Source organism: Notechis scutatus, chromosome 2 (genome assembly GCF_049901735.1).
Source record: "Notechis scutatus isolate UNSWTSFEM ecotype Mainland chromosome 2, rNotScu1.2, whole genome shotgun sequence".
NCBI lineage: Eukaryota > Metazoa > Chordata > Lepidosauria > Squamata > Elapidae > Notechis > Notechis scutatus.
In genome coordinates, this window is record NC_142010.1 from 69,208,367 (window position 1) to 69,226,759 (window position 18,393).

Sequence of the window (18,393 nt, forward strand, 5' to 3'; positions counted from 1 at the left end):
GAGACATTAATAAATAATGGACATTCCCTCCATTCCAAATTAATGAGTTAGAATGAGGTTTCTGTGCACATTGCTTTAAAAGAGTAATAGGTAACATGATAAAAATATTCATATTTATATCTTATAAGTTAGCTCTTTTAACAGTTTTAGAAGAAACAAGCTCTTGCACACTTTTTAATGTAAGCAAAGGGTCATTCTTCTTGGGTCAAGGGCACTGTTATAACTGAAGCTAAAAAGCAGAATGAAAGAAAACGCAAAAGGGTAAAATTTAGCTGCTAAATATAGCAGAAAAATATTAATATGCAATTTTTCAAAGACCACATTCCTGTCTCTAGGGTTTTCCTTTCCATGGTTCCTTATGATGTGGATGAAAGGCATATTTTGGCTCAATGTTTATGGAAATTCTCGGTTATCCAGGTCATAGTTGTGTCAAAAGTGGTTTTTTATATTATTTTTAAAAGGCAGTTAGACTGATTTTTTTGAGGAAAAACAAGATGTTCTGCTTCCTATCCTGGAAGCTTCATCAGGATTTTGGCTCAAGAATTAAAGTGGATTTCATGTTTAGTTGGAAAGACCCTATTACTATATCTTTCTATTAATAGCACAGTAGATTAAAACCTTTCCTCCATTTTCCATCCCTTATATCTCCCTCCCCCACATACACACCCAAAAAAACCCTTGCCAGTAATTGTCTATTGAAACTGTTCCCATTTATACCAATAGAATACAATTTGAAACCTGAAATTTTTGGGGTTGGAGGAGCAGAACTGTCCCAGGCTAGCTAAAAGCATGATGGATGTGGGAGATTCCTTGCTTGCCCCCCTCCCCCCAATGTGTCCCTTCCACTGGCCCTCATTGGGATTCCAACTGACAGCAACGGATAGTAATGAAATTCTGTTTGCAACACAGAAAGTCATTTTTCAGGAGTAGATTCTAATTCTGCCCTTCTGCCAGAATGCAAAATTATGCTTTAACTATCCTCCACTGATCTTGTGTGGTGTGGGGGGGGGGGGAATAATTTTTATCCATCTAGCTGTTGATTGAAGAAGATTTTTTCTTGTCGAAACCTAGGGAGAGAAAATGGAGCTCAGGGGAAAAGGTGCTTCGAAAAATTGAATGAGTCAGATAGAGAACCTACCTATGGGCCAGAGATTTTTCATACCTGAGTAATAATCAAAGAGCAATTATGAAATCATTATTAGGAAAAATAGGGTTAGCATATTAGATCATGGGAAATCTTAAATTAACTGACTCTTGGAGTTTTACTGTACTTTTGAAGTACACAGAATAATTAGAATGCAGAAAAACAGAGAGTTGGAAGGGAGCTTGGAGGTCATATAGTCCAACCCACTGCTCAATCCAACCCCCTGCACAAGTAAGAGACCCTATACCATTTCTTACAAATGGCTGTCCAGTCTCTTCTTAAAAGCTTCCAGTGTTGGAGTAGCTGCACTGTGTATTGTTTATAACAGAACATTCTTGCAATTGTTATTGAAAAGAAGTATGCTAATCTCAAGTCACAAACACATATGGAATGCCCTATTAAAAATCCTATATGACCCGTTGCTCTAGATGGGACGGAACAGCTGCATCTGGCCTCCTTCTGGCTGCAGGCCTGCTTCTTAAAGACCAGATGGAAGTCAAGGAAAAAAAGCTACTGGATTTAGAGACATAAAACAGGAGATATTAATAGTCAGCATTTAAAGCTATGGCACATCCATATATTTTCTGCACTCATCGGCTGGGATAATTACACCTCTGCACAATTGGTGTGACAATTTAATTCCTTCCTATGTTAAAACTTTTATTTTTACATTGCAGAATTTTATTTAGGACAATCATTAAGTGGGAAACGGTATTTGAAGCAACTTCAGCACACAAAAAAAGACACTATAGAAGACACACAAATATATGACTAAGAATTCTGAAATAATCTATTTTTCAAAGAATACAATGAGAAGATGCCTCACTCTTGTTTGGGATTGGTGCTTGGTGAGTTTTTTTTCCTTTTCTCCAATATGTGCTTTTATTTTGTCCCATTGTTAAATTATTTGAATCTTTCTAAAATAAACTAATCAGTTCCCCCTATATACAAATGCATACCCAAACATACTTTAGTGCAATTAGATGAATGATGAAGATCCTACAGCAACACTGCTAAAGGTTAATCTAAACCAGAGTTCCTCAGCCTTGGGAACTTTAAACATGCCAGCTGGGGAATTCTGGAAGTTGAAGTCCACACATCTTAAAAGTTTTCAAGGCTGAGAAACATTGACCTAAGTACTAAATGATCCGCATGTTCATCTGTGAGCAGCTGGAAGGCATCCTGGAAAGACAAGTTGTACTTTTCCCTTTTATGATGAATAGCAAAATAAGCTTTTGTCGAACTAAAAAATCTGTACGATATGTAAAGAGGTCAACTTGTCGGGTAGAGCTTCTTTTTATGCTACCAGACTGTTCAGTAAACAAAGTAATATTCACACAAATACCCTTTTAACATTTCAGGATGAGCATGTTTACAAACATTAAAGAGATCCTTGGAATGAGAGAGATCCTTGTGTCAACATGCAGCACTTTTTTCCTGAAATCTCACAGCAGAATCTGTGTTTTACCCAATTGTTCCACAATCCATAATTAGGACAGATTGCGGGATGCCTGGGAAAGGAAGGAAGGAAGAAGGTAACTGTGGGAAAGTCAACCGACACTTTATCTCATGGATAGCAACAGAGTTGTGGTGGAGGGAGATCGGGAATTGCATTTGAAAGTATTCAGAGACTCCACTTTAATTAACTCCCAAGAAAGAAAGATGGGAAATTCCAGTTACAGTTTCCAAGATTCTGTTTTTATATGAGACTAGCATTAAAGGTACCTTGCTGAAATTTGAGTAGTTATTACTTCCCTTGGGCTTGCCAGCCATGTGGGGTTTGACACCAATGCTCAGAATTGTGAATTTGATAAAAAAAAATTGGGGTGGGGGGAATTGATGTTCATGTAATAACTTTCTAAGATATCAGGAAACAGAGGAACCCCATTATCCTTCTGAAATTTAAAATATACTTTGATACCATCATGTAATCAAAACAGTCTCTCAAGTATTGAGAGTATGCAGTCTTTCCCGTAGACCAGGCTGTCAAACTCGCGGCCCATGGGCCAGATGTGTGACGTGCTGGCCATGCCCATGCCTGGTTTACTGAAGAAAAGTTGTGATACGTCATGTGACACCGCCATGACGACGTGGGTTTGACACCCCTGCCATAGAGAAACCAAAATTGTGGAAATCTTTGCCACAAGATGGATGATTAAACTCCTCTTCATAATAGGCTTGTTTTATGCACAATCTTTCTCTTTAGCAAGGTTTAGCTTTTACCAGAAGGTGAGGATTAATCAGGCCCCTGGTTGTATTTGCTACAAGTCTTTTTTCTATCTCAGAGTTCCCCAACCTTTTCAGCTTTGCAGACTGGTGTGTATGTGGGGGGGAGGGGATGGTCCCTTGTGCTTGCACGCGGCAAGCAAGCATGTGTGTATGCACAACTCCATTTGTGCGAGGGGCAGGCATATGCACACACCAATAATGCAAATGGAGAGTGTGTGCATGCACTTACCTGCTGCTTGTACAAGTGGGGGTGTGCATGTGCTCGCTAGCAACTTCCACGGTCCGGTTCCGAAAGGCTCAAAGCCTAGTAGTGAGATGCGGCCTGGGGGTTGGGGATCCCTGTTCCATCTTCATGCTATGGTTGTTGTTTAATTGTTTAGGAAACTTTCAGAATTCACGGTGCACGCTGGTTTCTTTACTTGAAAAATTGAAATTTGTGTGACATCAGTCTTCAAGCCATTCTTTTAAAATATAATTTTGAGCTACTTGACATTATCATGTTTTGCCCTCCTGTAGCCATTTGTCTCAAGGTCAAGAAGGAAGTCATTGGTAATCGCCTAGCAACCAATTACCTGACATACTTTGTGATGTGCTTCTTGAATTTATTTTGAATCATGGCTCTCAGAATGATACACACATGCATATATGTAGAGAAAAGGCCAAATGAGACAAGAATTCGCAAGGATCTCTTCCTAATTGCTGTGAAAAGCCTGAGGAAATTCTGTTCTAATAAACATAATCAACGAAGAATTCCTATTCCACCCGATCTCACTTCATGTGGCAACCAAGGTTGCCTCTCCTGGTTTCTTAACCCAACACTCACTTTGTGGGACAAGGCAGGGCTTGGTCTTCTCTTATTTAACTTCTACAAGAGGTCATTGGGTTAAGTGATCCAGCAGTTTGGGACGAGCTAGAATTCACATACTGAAAACATTCAGCTTTTTATCTTCACCCCTTGGGCTGCCTGAATGATGCCATGGATATCCCTTCCCAGTTTCTAGAGGTTGTAAGGGCCTGGATGGGGATCAATGGACCTTTGTTTAACCCAATGGCTTTGGGTGCTTGGGCTTTCTGGTGACTAAGCCCTAGATGGGATGGCACTGTCTCAGAGAGACACAATGTGCAATCTGGGGGGTACTCTTGGAGTTTTGGGTCCTGCTGGGAGTGCAAATGGTAGTTGTAGCTAAAAGGACTTTTGCACACCTTCAGCTTGTGCAAGCAGTTGCACCCATTCCTGAACTGGGAGATTCTGCTCACTAACACTCGTCCTCCTGTCCCAAAGGTGCTTTTTCAGGAGGCAACTGGACTTTCTCATGGACGAGAAGCAAAATGTCTTCAAAGAACAAAACAAGAAAGTCCAGTTGCCTCCTGAAAAAGTATCTTCAGGACAACCATGACCTGGATGACTGAGAATCTCTACAGACTTTTAGCCAGAGGTGGGTATTCAGCAGGTTCTGACCAGTTCTGGAGAACCAGTAGCAGAAATTTTGGGTAGTTCGGAGAACCGGCAAATACCACCTCTGACTGGCCGTGCCCCCATCTATTCTCTGCCTCCTGAGTCCCAGCTGATCGGCTGGGTCTTCTTTTGTTGCCCTGCACAGGAGAACGGAGCTGGAAAGCAGGTTAGTGGGGTGGGGAGGGAGTGGGATTTTGCAGTAACCTTCCCCTACCACGCCCACCAAGCCATCCCCACAGAACCGGTAGTAAAAATTTTTGAATCCCACCACTGCTTTTAGCTATACAATTTGGGATAAACACCCTTTGAATGGTGTGGGAGTAAGAATGGATTTCCAGAAAAATTGCGGCCTACAGGAACCATTAGCACCACTCAGATGACCCTGAGGACACAGATAAACCTCCAGGTGCTTCAACGACCCTCTAAAAGGATCCAAATGACCAGCTGTCTGCAAGGAGTATAAATCCTTCCATTCCCCACCATCCAGTCAGAGCTGAAGAAGCTTCTTGCATGAGAAGCAAAACGTCTTCAAAGAAAAAACCAGAAAGTCCAGTTGCCTCCTGAAAAAGCACCTTTGGGACAACCATGACCTGGAGGACTGAGAATCTCTACAGACTCGTCTTCTTGTGACTCCTATCTAGATTACTGCAATGTACTCTAAGCGGGGTTGCCCTTGAAGAGCATTTGGAAGCTCGAGCTGGTGCAAAATACAGCCGTACGGATTGTAAATGGTGTTGGTTACAGCCACTCAGACCTCGGCTGCTCAGAATGGAACAAAGCACCCAAAACCAGTGGCTCTGAAGGACTTAAGGCAATTCCAGTCAGAATCCAGCAATTTTGAACTAAAGCTGGAAAACATGGAGGCAGGGTGCATTTGCAAAGATTGGGAGGAGGAAGATATCATCCATTTCTGTACTCAGAAGTGGTATGAGAAGGGGCAAAGCAGAAAGTGTGAATCTGCCCAAAGCCTTTAGGGGAAAAGAAATGAGAATGCTACTAGCTTGATTCTGCAAACTATTATGCATCTATTGCACAAATTCTTTGATTTGATAGTTCAGACATAGATACAGTGGTACCTTGATACTTAACTGCTTTGAAACTCATCAAATTTGGTACTCCACACATTTTGATCCAAAATTTTTGTCCTGCTGCACATCGTTTGCTTGGTATTCAATGCACAAGCCAGAACTTGTCAATGCCGGCTGCCTTATAAGTCACTACATTATCCCTTATGGGAAAAATTTGTTAGATACTCATCATTTTTGATACTCATCACGCCTCCCTGAAGCAATTAACAATGAGCACTGAGGTACCACTGTATTGGATTCTGCATAGGATTAGGAATTGCTCAGTATGGCCACCAAACAAAGCACTTATTTGGAATATGAAAAACTGGGAACACATGTCAAGAATCAAAGAGACAAAACTCTTAAGAGGGAATAAAAATGGATCACTGAGTTAGGTAAAGGTTTGGCTAAGAAAGTGATGCTTTTTATTGCTTCCCGATTAATCCCTAGGAAGGCTACATTAGTATTAAATGTTTCTATGCTATGCTTCAAGGATTTGAAGGTTGAGGGCAGATTGCTTGGAAAACCTGTCAATCCTCAATACTTCATGCCACCTCTAATGCTTTTAACCGGCTTGCCAAACTATGCTATTCTAGAATAACTTCACACCTTTAGATGGTAGGTGAAATCTCTGCCACAAGTTTCCCAAAGAGTAAGTTTAAATGTAGACAAGCACACCATTCCATCAACGCCCAGATTATTCATGGTGGTACCACAGACATCAGAAGCAGGCAGGACTTTCACATGGACAGGGAAAAACAAAGGAAGCCAAGGTGGCTCCTGCTGAAATTTTGAAGCTGGGGTGGAGCCCACTACCTGCTATAGGTCAATTCCTTATTGAAGATCATGGACTTATGGTTAATGAATTTCTTTTTTGATTTAAAGCTCGTAAGTTTCTGCTGAGTGTTTTTCTATTCGGTTTGATCAGTTGCTTTTCTCATGATAGTATTTCAGATGTAAGCTTAGCACTATATAAACTGTGCATTTCTAATCATGCAGAGAAGGCAGAAAAGCAACTTGTTAGGTTTTCAGATTGAATAACGGCAGCAAAGAAAAAAAAAACAAAGAAAAAAGTGAGCACACTCAGCTGCCATTTTTCCTTTGCATTTGCAGTGAGCCTTTGACAGGAAGAAAGGAGAAAATAATATACTGAAATAAAGCAAACAAGTATAACATAATTTTTTAATCTTGAAACCCACATGTGTTGAAATGTTTTTTTTACATCTGCTAGTTAATGCTGATGTATCATGCTACTAAACTAAGAAAGTCATTTTGACCTGTGCTGTACATACAACTCACACAATCATAGAATATAAATCAGGCAAACCTAGTTGCGTGTACACACACACACACACACACACACACACACACACACACACACAGAATAAGTTGGAAAGAAGCCTGTTTGGAAAAGTTCCAGAAAATAATCTGTTTTGTATTTATGTCAGGTGCTTTATATAATGATTATGCTAGCTTGAGCATTAAAAGATAGATCCTTTTTGGAATAAATCAAACTGAAATGCAATACTGTGTTCTTATCCACAAGGCCTAAGACCAGATGGCTAGTATCTGATTTTAGGGAACAAGATTGTTGGTGATCTAAGGTTCTGTTGCATTTCTATTTTAGTTACTGGCACAAGGCACTCTCCAGAACAAACCATTAACAGCAGAATGAATCATAAATACTTCAGCACTAAAAATGAGATCAGAAGACATTTCTGGACAGAACTCTAGATTGCCTCAAATAAATCTATTCATTGTGTTTCCTCTAGATAGGATGTATGTTTTAACACCCCCTTTAAATGTTTAGGGGTAGGAGAAGTCAATCTAGTATACTTAAATTGTAATAAAGCTTTCTATCTTTCAGTTACAGTTAAAAATTCAGTTAATGTCAACTATATTAAGAGAGGTAGTAGTTACCAGAAATTACATCAGGAAATATGGCCTTCAGATATTAGTTGTGTTTCAGCTAATGCAGTAAAATGTAAAGTGATTGAATCTTATAGATGTCCGGTCCTGGGCCAAAGATTACAATTATGGCTATAGCATAAATACCACTGTTAATCTGGTTTATCACTTGACTTCTTCTGTGGATACTTATTCAGATCATGGCCTCATATTATGTCTCAACCTGAAAAGGAGATTAGTCTGTACAGGTAGTCCTCAACTTACAACAGTTCATTTAGTGACTGTTCGAAGTTATGGTGCGACCGGAATTCTGCCAAACAAATGATTCCCTCAACACTGTTGAGGGAATTATTTGTTTAAATTATTTGTTTAAAAATAAACAATTCCCTCAACACTGTCAAACTACTTACTAAGTCTGCATTTAGTCTATTAATCTTCCCATCCTTCCTTTCACCCATCTCCTCCCACTTATGACTGTATGACTGTAACTTTGTCGCTTGTATCCTTATGATTTTTTAAATTGACTGTTTCCTAGTATGATTTGATTGCTTATTGTTCCCTATGATTATTATTAAGTATTGTACTTTATGACTCTTGACAAATGTATCTTTTCTTTTATGTACACTGAGAGCATTTGCATCAAGACAAATTCCTTGTGGGTCCAACCACACCTGGCCAATAAAGAATTCTATTCTACTGAAAAAAGTCACTTATGACCATTTTTCACACTTCTGACCATTGTTCCATCCCTGTGGTCACATGATTTACATTTGGATGCTTGACAGCTGGTTCCTATATTTATGACGGTTGCAGTGTCACGGGGTCATGGGATTCCCTTTTGCAACCTGCTGACAAGCCAAGTCAACGGGGAAGCCAGATTTACTTAACAACCGTATTACTAATTTAACAACTGGAGTTATTCACTTAACAAATGTGGCAAGAAAAGTCATAAAATGAGGCAAAATTACTTAGCACATTTCTCTGTTAGCAACATAAATTCTGGGCTCAGTTGGAGTTGTAAGTCGAGGACTACTTGTAGTTTATCTTCCTTTTCCCAGGCTGGAAGAGAAATGGGTTTTGGAGTGATGGTGGCTACACTGATCCCATTGTCTTTTTCATTCCAATAATAACTGACATCATGAGAATGGCCATGATGTTTCTGGCCCTGATTGAACAATTGAGAGTTTTTGTTTTTTACAAAACTATTTAAAAAAAAAAATCAGTCCTGTAAAGGTAGCTGTGATACTGGGCTACATATATGACATTGGCACATTGGAGATAGCCATTGTTTACCATCTGGAACTTAACTTAGTAATTCATTACTAGAGCCAAATTTGTCTTGGCAAATTAGATAAATGTGTTCTGATTGAATGTCAATATTTACGATTCTTAAGGGTAGTGAGATACTCAGTTTTTGGAATCCTCTGGCTTCAGGACTTCCTCAGGTTCAGCCAATTCCATCTCCTGGAATAAGCTTGTAGACCATCATCATCATCAACCATTATCATCGTCTTCTTCTTCTTCTTCTTCTTCACCATCATCGTTATCATCTTAGCCCTTCTATATTGGCTATTCAGAACCACAAAGCAAAACTTCAGAGCTCCTGCCCTGGCTCTTCTCAGTGAACTTTGACTAAGTATCACTCTTCAGATCACTTTCTTATATTCTGATCCTGTCAATTAAACGCTACAACTTTATGCTCATGTAAATTCACAGCTCATAATGCTTTAGGTGAGGGAATAATCAGAAATCATTTCATAAGGGGAAATCATGGACAAATTCAATCAATCCGTGAGGATTTTTTAAAAAATATTGCTAATTGCAGGACATAAAAATGTGGAGGAAAGGGGAACATGACTTTGCATCTTAAGTTCTTTGCTTAATGAGTGCTTTGCTTAGCGACCATCTGAAGTTATGACTGCTGAAACTGTATCTTTACAATCAGTCCTAAAAATTGCAACTGGTGCAGCATCCCTGAAGTTACGTGAGAGAGATTCAAGCACTCCACAGTCAGCAGGAATTTACAAATGCTGCAGCATCCAGCTTTCTTGTGAACACCATTTGTACATTTCACAGCTGGCTTCAAACAAGCGGAGTCAATAGTTGATCCATCAGTGAAATTGCAAGTCACATCACTTAATGATGAGTTGCCAGTCCCAGCTTTTAGTCATTAAGACTAACTGTAGTGGCTCAATGTTGTTGATATTTATTTTCAAAATCCATGAGTACTTGAGGGATTAAGAAGTTGTATTGCTCTCTGGTAATATACAGGTGAAACTTGAACAATTAGAATCTCATGCAAAAGTTCATTTATTTCAATAATGCAACTTGAAAGGTGAAACTAATATATGAGATAGACTCATTACATGCAAAGCAAGATAGTTCAAGCCGTGATTTGTCATAATTGCGATGATTATGGCTTACAGCTCATGAAAACCCCAAATCCACAATCTCAGAAAATTAGAATATTACATGCAATCAATAAAACAAGGATTGTACAGAGAACAATATCGGACCTCTGAAAAGTATAAGCATGCATATGTACTCAGTAATTGGTTTGGGCATCTTTTGCAGCAATTACTGCCTCAATGCAGCGTGGCATGGAAGCTATCAGCCTGTGGCACTGCTGAGGTGTTATGGAAGACCAGGAAGCTTCAATGGCGGCCTTCAGCTCTTCTGCATTGGTCGGTCTCATGTCTCTCATCTTTCTCTTGGCAATGCCCCATAGATTCTCTATGGGGTTCAGGTCAGGAGAGTTTGCTGGCCAATCAAGCACAATAATCCCACGGTCATTAACCAGGTTTTGATGCTTTTGGCACTGTAGGCAGGTGCCAAGTCCTGCTGGAAAATGAAGTCAGCATCCCCATAAAGCTCATATGCGGAAGGAAGCATGAAGTCCTCCAAAATCTCCTGGTAGATAGCTGCATTGACCCTGGACTTAATGAAGCACAGTGGACCATCACCAGCAGATGACATGGCTCCCCAAATCAACACAGACTGTGGAAACTTCACACTGGACTTCAAGCATCTTGCAGTGTGTGCCTCTCCATTCTTCCTCCAGTCTCTGGGACTTTGGTTTCCAAATGAGATGCAAAAGTTGCTCTCATCAGAAAAGAGGACTTTGGACCACTGAGCAACAGACCAGTTCTTTTTTTCTTTAGCCCAGGTAAGACGCTTCTGATGTTGTTTGTTGTTCAGGAGCGGCTTAACAAGAGGAATACGACATTTGAAGCCATGTCCAGGATCCGTCTGTGTGTGGTGGCTCTTGATGCACTGACTCCAGCCTCAGTCCACTCCTTGTGAAGGTCCCCAACACTTTTGAATGGCCTTTTCCTGACAATCCTCTCCAGGCTGCGGTCATCCCTGCTGCTTGTGCACCTTTCTCTTCCACACTTTTTCCACATAACTTTCTATTAATGTGCACTTTGGGAACATCCAACTTCTTTTGCAATTACCTTTTGAGGCTTTCCCTCCTTATGGAGGGTGTCAATGATGGCTTTCTGCACAACTGTCAGGTCAGCAGTCTTTCCCATGATTGTGATTCCTACTGAACCAGACTGAGAGACCATTTAAAGGCTCAGGAACCCTTTGCAGGTGTTATGGCTTAATTAGCTGATTAGAGTGGGACACTTTGAGCCTAGAATATTGAATCTTTTCACAATATTCTAATTTTCTGAGATTGTGGATTTGGGGTTTTCATGAGCTGTAAGCCATAATCATCTCAATTATGACACATCATGGCTTGAACTATCTTGCTTTGCATGTAATGAGTATCTCATATATTAGTTTCACCTTTTAAGTTGCATTACTGAAATAAGTGAACTTTTGCACGATATTCTAATTTTTCGAGGTTCACCTGTAGGTAGTCTCCTTATGAAAAACTCAGGAAGGGAAAAACTAAGAGCTAATAATGCCAAGAGACTAAAATAGAAATTGCTTACTCACTCAATGTACTATCAGAGCTATACATACAGCATGTCACAGATAGTTCATGTGATCCAACAAGCTATGAATCACTATAGCATATCACTGGGTCAGGGTGTCATTCAGACAACAAAATGTAAGAATTTTTTTAAAAAGGAAAGATAAGGCTTAATATTTTCTTCAAAATTAAGAAATTATATTTATGACTTTCGCTCTCTTTTCACTTTTATATTTGCAGTATTGGTTGGAAGATATTGGAATAATTGCATTAATCTTTCCAGATCATATATTAATGGACTATAATCTAAATATAATTTAGATTAGTCTACTATTCCAATCTCTTTCTACAACTAGCCAGTTAGCAGAATCAATTACAGCTATGGCTAGGAATTATAGTAATCCATATATTCTTGAAGAACACCAACTGAGGAAGGGCAACACTTCACAGAATGAAGTGCGTCAAATATCCCCCGTTTGTTGCCTGCCTACATAATTATGTATTCACAGTTAATACTTGTCAGATTCTTGTTCAACATGAAGTGGATGGGTAGTTCAGAATGATGGTGGAAATAAAAGTTCAGCTTCATGAAATCTAGACAGAACTTTGCAATCATGTCTTCTTTGTAACTGCAAATAACTTCCTCTCTTTTCTCTGTCTGGCTTAGATTGAACCATTCAACCTAGACGCCATTGTGAAACCAATGTATTTTGAAAAAATTCTATAAGAAACTGTTTGTTACAAATGCTTACATGGTTCTAGCTTCTCTTCAATACAAAATCAAACATTTACAAAAAGGATCCAGTCGCCTGACCTGAGAGAGTCACACCTGAAGAATTTAAATGAGGAACTTTCTCATGCTACAATAGCCGCCCAGTGAACTGTGAGTGAAAGATTTATAAAAAGAGCCACGCTGGTCCCCAGGAATCATTTACAAGCTGTAGAATAGCATTCATGTGAATCATCAGTTATCTATGAAGCAGCCTAGACAGTTAGTTGCACCACATGCATTGAACGCTCCAGTGTGTTGCCTGACTTGCCTCTGGCCATTATGTGGTATCAACCACTGATGATCCTTTATAAACTCCGTAAATTCTCTTTATTGTCACCCTTGCAGAACTCAGAACTTTTCTTTGCTCCCCATTGCTTTAGCAATGTATACAAGTCACATGAGAGCAGGCCTATTCCAGGGTGGGGAATAGGTATTTTCTTATTGGTCAAAGTACCTGCCAGGCACCTACCTCCTTGCTCTATTTGAATTGCCTAGTCTGTGGAAAAGCCAAGGAATGCTGCTTTGCCCTCACAAAAAGTGGGCTTTCAGCTATGAGTAAATAAGATTCCATCAGCAAAATCAGATTGACCCTAGGTAGAGAAAAGTACACTTTTATTTATTTGTCAATTATCTCACCATATATATTTCTCTTGAAGTACCCCACAATATTCCTCTCTCCCATTGTTGCAACTTATCAGGGAGTGAGCACCATTAAAAAGGCATCAAATAACAGTGAATAAATGAATATTGGGGAGGATAGGAAAATGCTAGAAACGTGATTATTTTTCATGATTTACAAAGTCAAGTGAAAAGAATCTATTTCACACTGGAAATTCTGGGGTGTTAACAGCAACTGGCTGGCTTGCATCCTTTGCATTTAGCTCTTGATTTTCTTGGGTTGAGCAAAGATTGGATAAAGGGGCAGTCTTTGAGCTGTAGAACCAGAAGCATACATACAAGTGACATTAAGATAAAGACATCTGTGATCTACAGTTAGTCAGGTTGATCGGACAAAACACAGATTGGATACATAGCGCTTTGGGAATTAGATGCAGGCTGAACAACTAGTAGGGTAACAATTCTTTGTGTTACGGTGATTGGGGGCCTATTGGATATGTTTGAGGATATGGGTATTGTTAGTCAGTCTTTCCATCTGTTTCTTTTTGCTTTTATTATTTCTTTGTTTTTAAAATTGTGTTTTTCTACTTTGTTTGATTTTACTGTACAACGCCCAGAGTCAGTTTGAAGTTGGCCAGCACTAAAAATTAATTAAATTGCATCGGTTTCTCTCGCAAAGTGACTTAAGGCAATGATCCCCAACCTTTCTTATGCCGCGGCCCGGTATCCCCAACCTTTTATGGCGCGGCCCGGTACCTGCATTAGCTGGGCGCCGCCATCTTTTTGATGAAAAAGTGCTTCCGGTGACCTCACCGAAGCACTTTTCATCAAAAAGATGGCGGCGCTGCTTCCGTGAGCTTTTCCAGGTAGAAATGGCTTTCTACCCGGAAAAGCTCACCAGCACTTTTTCATCAAAAAAGATGGCGGCGCCCAGCAAACCAGCGCCCGGTAGGACTTGTTCCACGGACCGGTACCAGTCCGCGGACCGGTGGTTGGGGACCCCTGACTTAAGGTATGAAAAGTATAAGAATATTAATATAGAAGTTTAATTTCAGATCTTAACAGGGGTATTCAGGCATGCTGGACATTATATTTTGCAATGTAGCATTTCCCAGTATTATGTGCACCAGATGTGCTCAGCCATCAAGTGGACAGCACCAGATTAGAGAAAAATATGCTAATAAATTTTTTTATCAAACATTATTATGAGTCTTTTTTCTTCTCCATGTACTATATATCCTAGAAAACTACAAGAGAAATGTCAAATGAATATATGTGGTACTAAAATTCTGATAAAATATTGAGCAATTACACAGACTTTTGCCCTGTTGTAGTACATCGATTTATCAACTTTATTTTAAAAATACTTACTGCGTAACATGTGCTCATGCACAATTCATGCACAAATCTTTTGAACACTGAAGGTATTTACTGACTGCCACCTCACCTAGTTGTCTAGACTCTTTCCCAAGATAATCAGAAAGTTTTTGTGCTCACAAAAGAGCACAAAGTGCTGGAAAATGAGTAACTTTATATTGTATCGTAAGGCTTCAATACTTCCAATAACTTTGAAAAGGAACAGGGGAAGTATTATTATAAATGTATCACAAATGGATACATTTGTGAGCGGTTTATTTATAGCTACCCATCATAATCACATTTAAGATTTAAGCCAGAATTTGCCCAGTATCCACTCTTAATATAAGCTCTGAAGCAGGTAAAGTGGGTTGAGGGCTACACAATTACTCAGTCTACTGCTCAATGTGTTAAACTACAATAGATTCCCTTTTTGGGGTCCCACAATCCCTTAATTTAGGGTAGAGTTCAGGCAACTGGATGGAGCTGAGCATATACTGCCCGGATGCCCTTCCCAACACCACACCGAGGTTGCAACACATTTTTTTCTTGGTGCCCTAGAAGAGAAACATCTGCCACTACATAGGATTGAACATTCTGAGTGGGAGGCAAGCATCTTCACCATTAGACCACCACACTGTTAAATGTGGTAAACTGCAGTAAAGTAATATATTCTCACCTTTGTGTATAGAGTATCATGAAAGGACCACAGGTTTATCATTCCCTAGAAAAGCTGGCGCTCTGGGCAAGACATCTTGCAGAAGATAAATCCAGACAATGAGCTTGCTTTCCCTCCTTGCATCATCGTTTAATTAAATTATTTTCTGTTCAAATTCACTTAGGCCAGCACCTTACCTGACAGCTTCCTGCCAAGCAGGGCTCAGAGGCTGACCTGCCGTGATGACAAAATCTCCATAGCAACGGGGTATTTGCTGGAGTGACGTGGTTGTTGCACTTGCCTATCAGGGAAATTGATTTGAAAGTGAATCTATAAATATTGCAGTTACTTAGCTGGCCTGCTAAACATCTTTCTTTGGTTGACAGAATAGAGATTAATTAAAGAATTGAGCCTGCCTTTCTTGGCTTTACAATCGTTTCCAAAGAAATCAGCAGGAAGGGCTTTTCTGTGGCATTTTTTCTTCAGCCAAAAGATTTACTGTCAAGTTATCTGAGGGTGAAAAATAGTTGCTGCTTATCTCCCTCTGGAGTGTTCTTCCATTCTTTGAGTTATGCCTTGCTTTGCACTGAAACGTTGTCCTTGCCTAATGCTTCATAATGGTGTGTTCAGTAGTTGGGTGACAAATATGAGAAAAGTACAATTTTAACTAAAAGGCTATTTCTGGCATCTTCTCAAAACTTAAACCAACCAGTTTAGATCATACAATGGAAAAATAGTTAATAATTATTGATCCCTGTGATTTCCTCATGTAAATCACAGAAAGAGTTAGGATAAAGGCTCGCTGAGTGTTTGTGTATTAGACCAAAACCAAGAGTCTGAACCAATGTTCCTCAACCCTGACAACTCTTAAGATTGTATGGACTTCAGCTCGCAGAATTAAGCATGGCTGGCTGGGGAATTCTGGGAGTTGAAATCCATACATCTTAAAGTTACCATTGAAAACCACTGGTCTGGAGAGATGCTTGAAAATAGTGATCCAGGCCTTAAGATATGCACAGTTCTAGGAAACATAAATCACAGTCCTTGTTATCTCAAGAAAATGGTTGAATTCGTAGGAGATACTTGGGTATATTGTACTACATTGTAGCCTTAAACTGCTTGACTCCCTATGAAAAGTGGCTAGAAGTAAAGCTGGCTCAGCAAATACCTTTCTGGGGTTTAGTACCACCTTCCAGAGCAATGGCCAGATGTTCTGCCAAATTTCATGGACTTCACTTGATTGGTGGATTCCCCAGCTTTTAAAAAAATCTTTCCCATGGGAAAGCATGCATCAATGGTTTTCTTATCGATGGGCAAATATTTCAGGACATATGATTTTCATTGGACCAGGGAGAAGGAGAAGGGAGAAAAAAAGAGGCAGACCACTAAAAGGTCCTTTCCAAAGGCACTCTGGGACAAGATGGCCATGGAGGCAACAACTATGACTAAAGGGGACGAGGCCACTTCGAGTGGAAGTGTTTGTATACCATGAAAGGAAGCAAATCAGACAGCACTTCTTATGCTGGCACAAGCTGTGGGGAAAGGGTGATTTCTGGTGGTTTGGAATAAATAGAAAAATAGCTTTATGTGTTCCTGCTTTCATGAAACTGTGGTTTGTTCTCATAGTGGGGCAACCACCTATTGCATAGATTAGCCCTTAACCATATGTCAGCAGTCACATTTTAATTAGTATAGTGTGTGTGCAGTCCATGATACTAATGTATGGTTCAGTGTATCATGCAAATAGAAAATTCAACTAAGTAAAATTAGTTGAACAAATCATAGTCCACTATGTTCAATTGAAGGTCTCTGTGCAACAATAAAAACAAAACATAATGTTAAACCACAAGAAGTTTTAGGAGCACATTTGTAGCAGAGAAGGAGGGATGGAAAGAGCAGCCTGAATCTTTTCCTCCACCTAGCTCCAACTTTTTATTTTCCTCCTTCCCAGACAGACTTCACAAGAAAAGAAACCTTGCCATCCTATCCTTGGTAGAATTTCCAGAAGACGAAAGAGCGCAAATACAAATTCAAACTATGTTTGGATGGTTATATATGTTATTTCTCAGCGGGTTGCTGCATTATCCTGTACCTGAGTCTTCAGTTGCAGAAAGCCTGCAAGTAAATATACATGTATAAAATGAAATAAGGGCATATGTGTTGTGCATGGAAATACCTCTGCAACTTACATCATCTCATTCCTTTATAGCAAGCAGCAGGGGAAGTATGGAAAATCCGTCAGACAATGATTTCATGTCTCGGGCCTCTGAGTATTTATTAAATTTATATGCCACATCTCTTACTGATAAGGCAACTCTTTTGTTTTTCATTCCACCAATTAATTAACCAATCAACTAGTATGCCACACTTCAAAACTAGGCTTTCCCAAGGTATTTTATTACTGCTTAGAACTGGTGAAGACAGGAGGCTGGCACATTCAACGTCAACTCTGGGCAGAAGCCAATGACAAAAAGAAAAGAAAAAGGAGAGAAAGAGATTTCACCTCCTCTGACAGAAATCTTTAGAACTCTAAAGAAGAGTGACAGTTCAAACAAGAATCCCTTCACTGAGGCATGCTATGGTATCTTAAGTCTCTTAACTTTATAGCATTTCTGAAACAGATGGCTTTGGGTTTCAATCTAGCAGTTGCAATTAAAAAGGCGAGAGTAATCCAGTTGTAGCAGTTACATAAATTACATACTACTTGCTTCTTCATGCTTATTATCTAGATATAGTTCTAAATAATAAAAAATACACATTTAAGTCATGGAGTGATTTTCTCACGGCAGTGTTCTCCTTTGCAATGTTCGAATGCAGTACTGCAGGCTAACTCACTGCTCACTCCAGGAGTTCGATTCTGATGGGCTCAAACTTAACTCACCCTTCCGTCCTTCCAAGGTCAGTAAAATGAGGACCCAGATTGTCAGGGGCAATGTGCTGACTCTGTTAACCATTTAGGGAGAGCTGTAAAGCACTGTGAAGCAGTAGGTATATAAGTCCAAGCCCTATTGCTATTTCTGACATGGTGCTTTTCAGTACACAAGACAGAAAAGCAAATGCCACAGGCCAACTTAAAGCACCTCACATCAAAGCTAATGAACTATTGCATGAATGTGAAATCATCATTAAAAATACTCCTCAAATAATTCAAGACCAAATTCACATCTCCTAGAAACTGAGTACCATCTGTCTCCTATGGTACAGGGACACAGAAACCAAATTAACTGCATTTCCTGATTAAAAGAACAATATTCTCAATAAAT

General features: G+C 39.6%; 1 long non-coding RNA gene across 1 annotated transcript; it reads left to right on the plus strand.

Annotated features, from left to right (window-relative positions):
- Window positions 1–2,510: 2,510 nt before the first annotated feature.
- On the plus strand, window positions 2,511–17,892 carry LOC148132066 (uncharacterized). The gene is made up of 3 exons (XR_015747558.1): window positions 2,511–2,679; window positions 17,086–17,251; window positions 17,340–17,892. It is a non-coding gene; the product is annotated as an uncharacterized LOC148132066 (long non-coding RNA).
- Window positions 17,893–18,393: the final 501 nt, after the last annotated feature.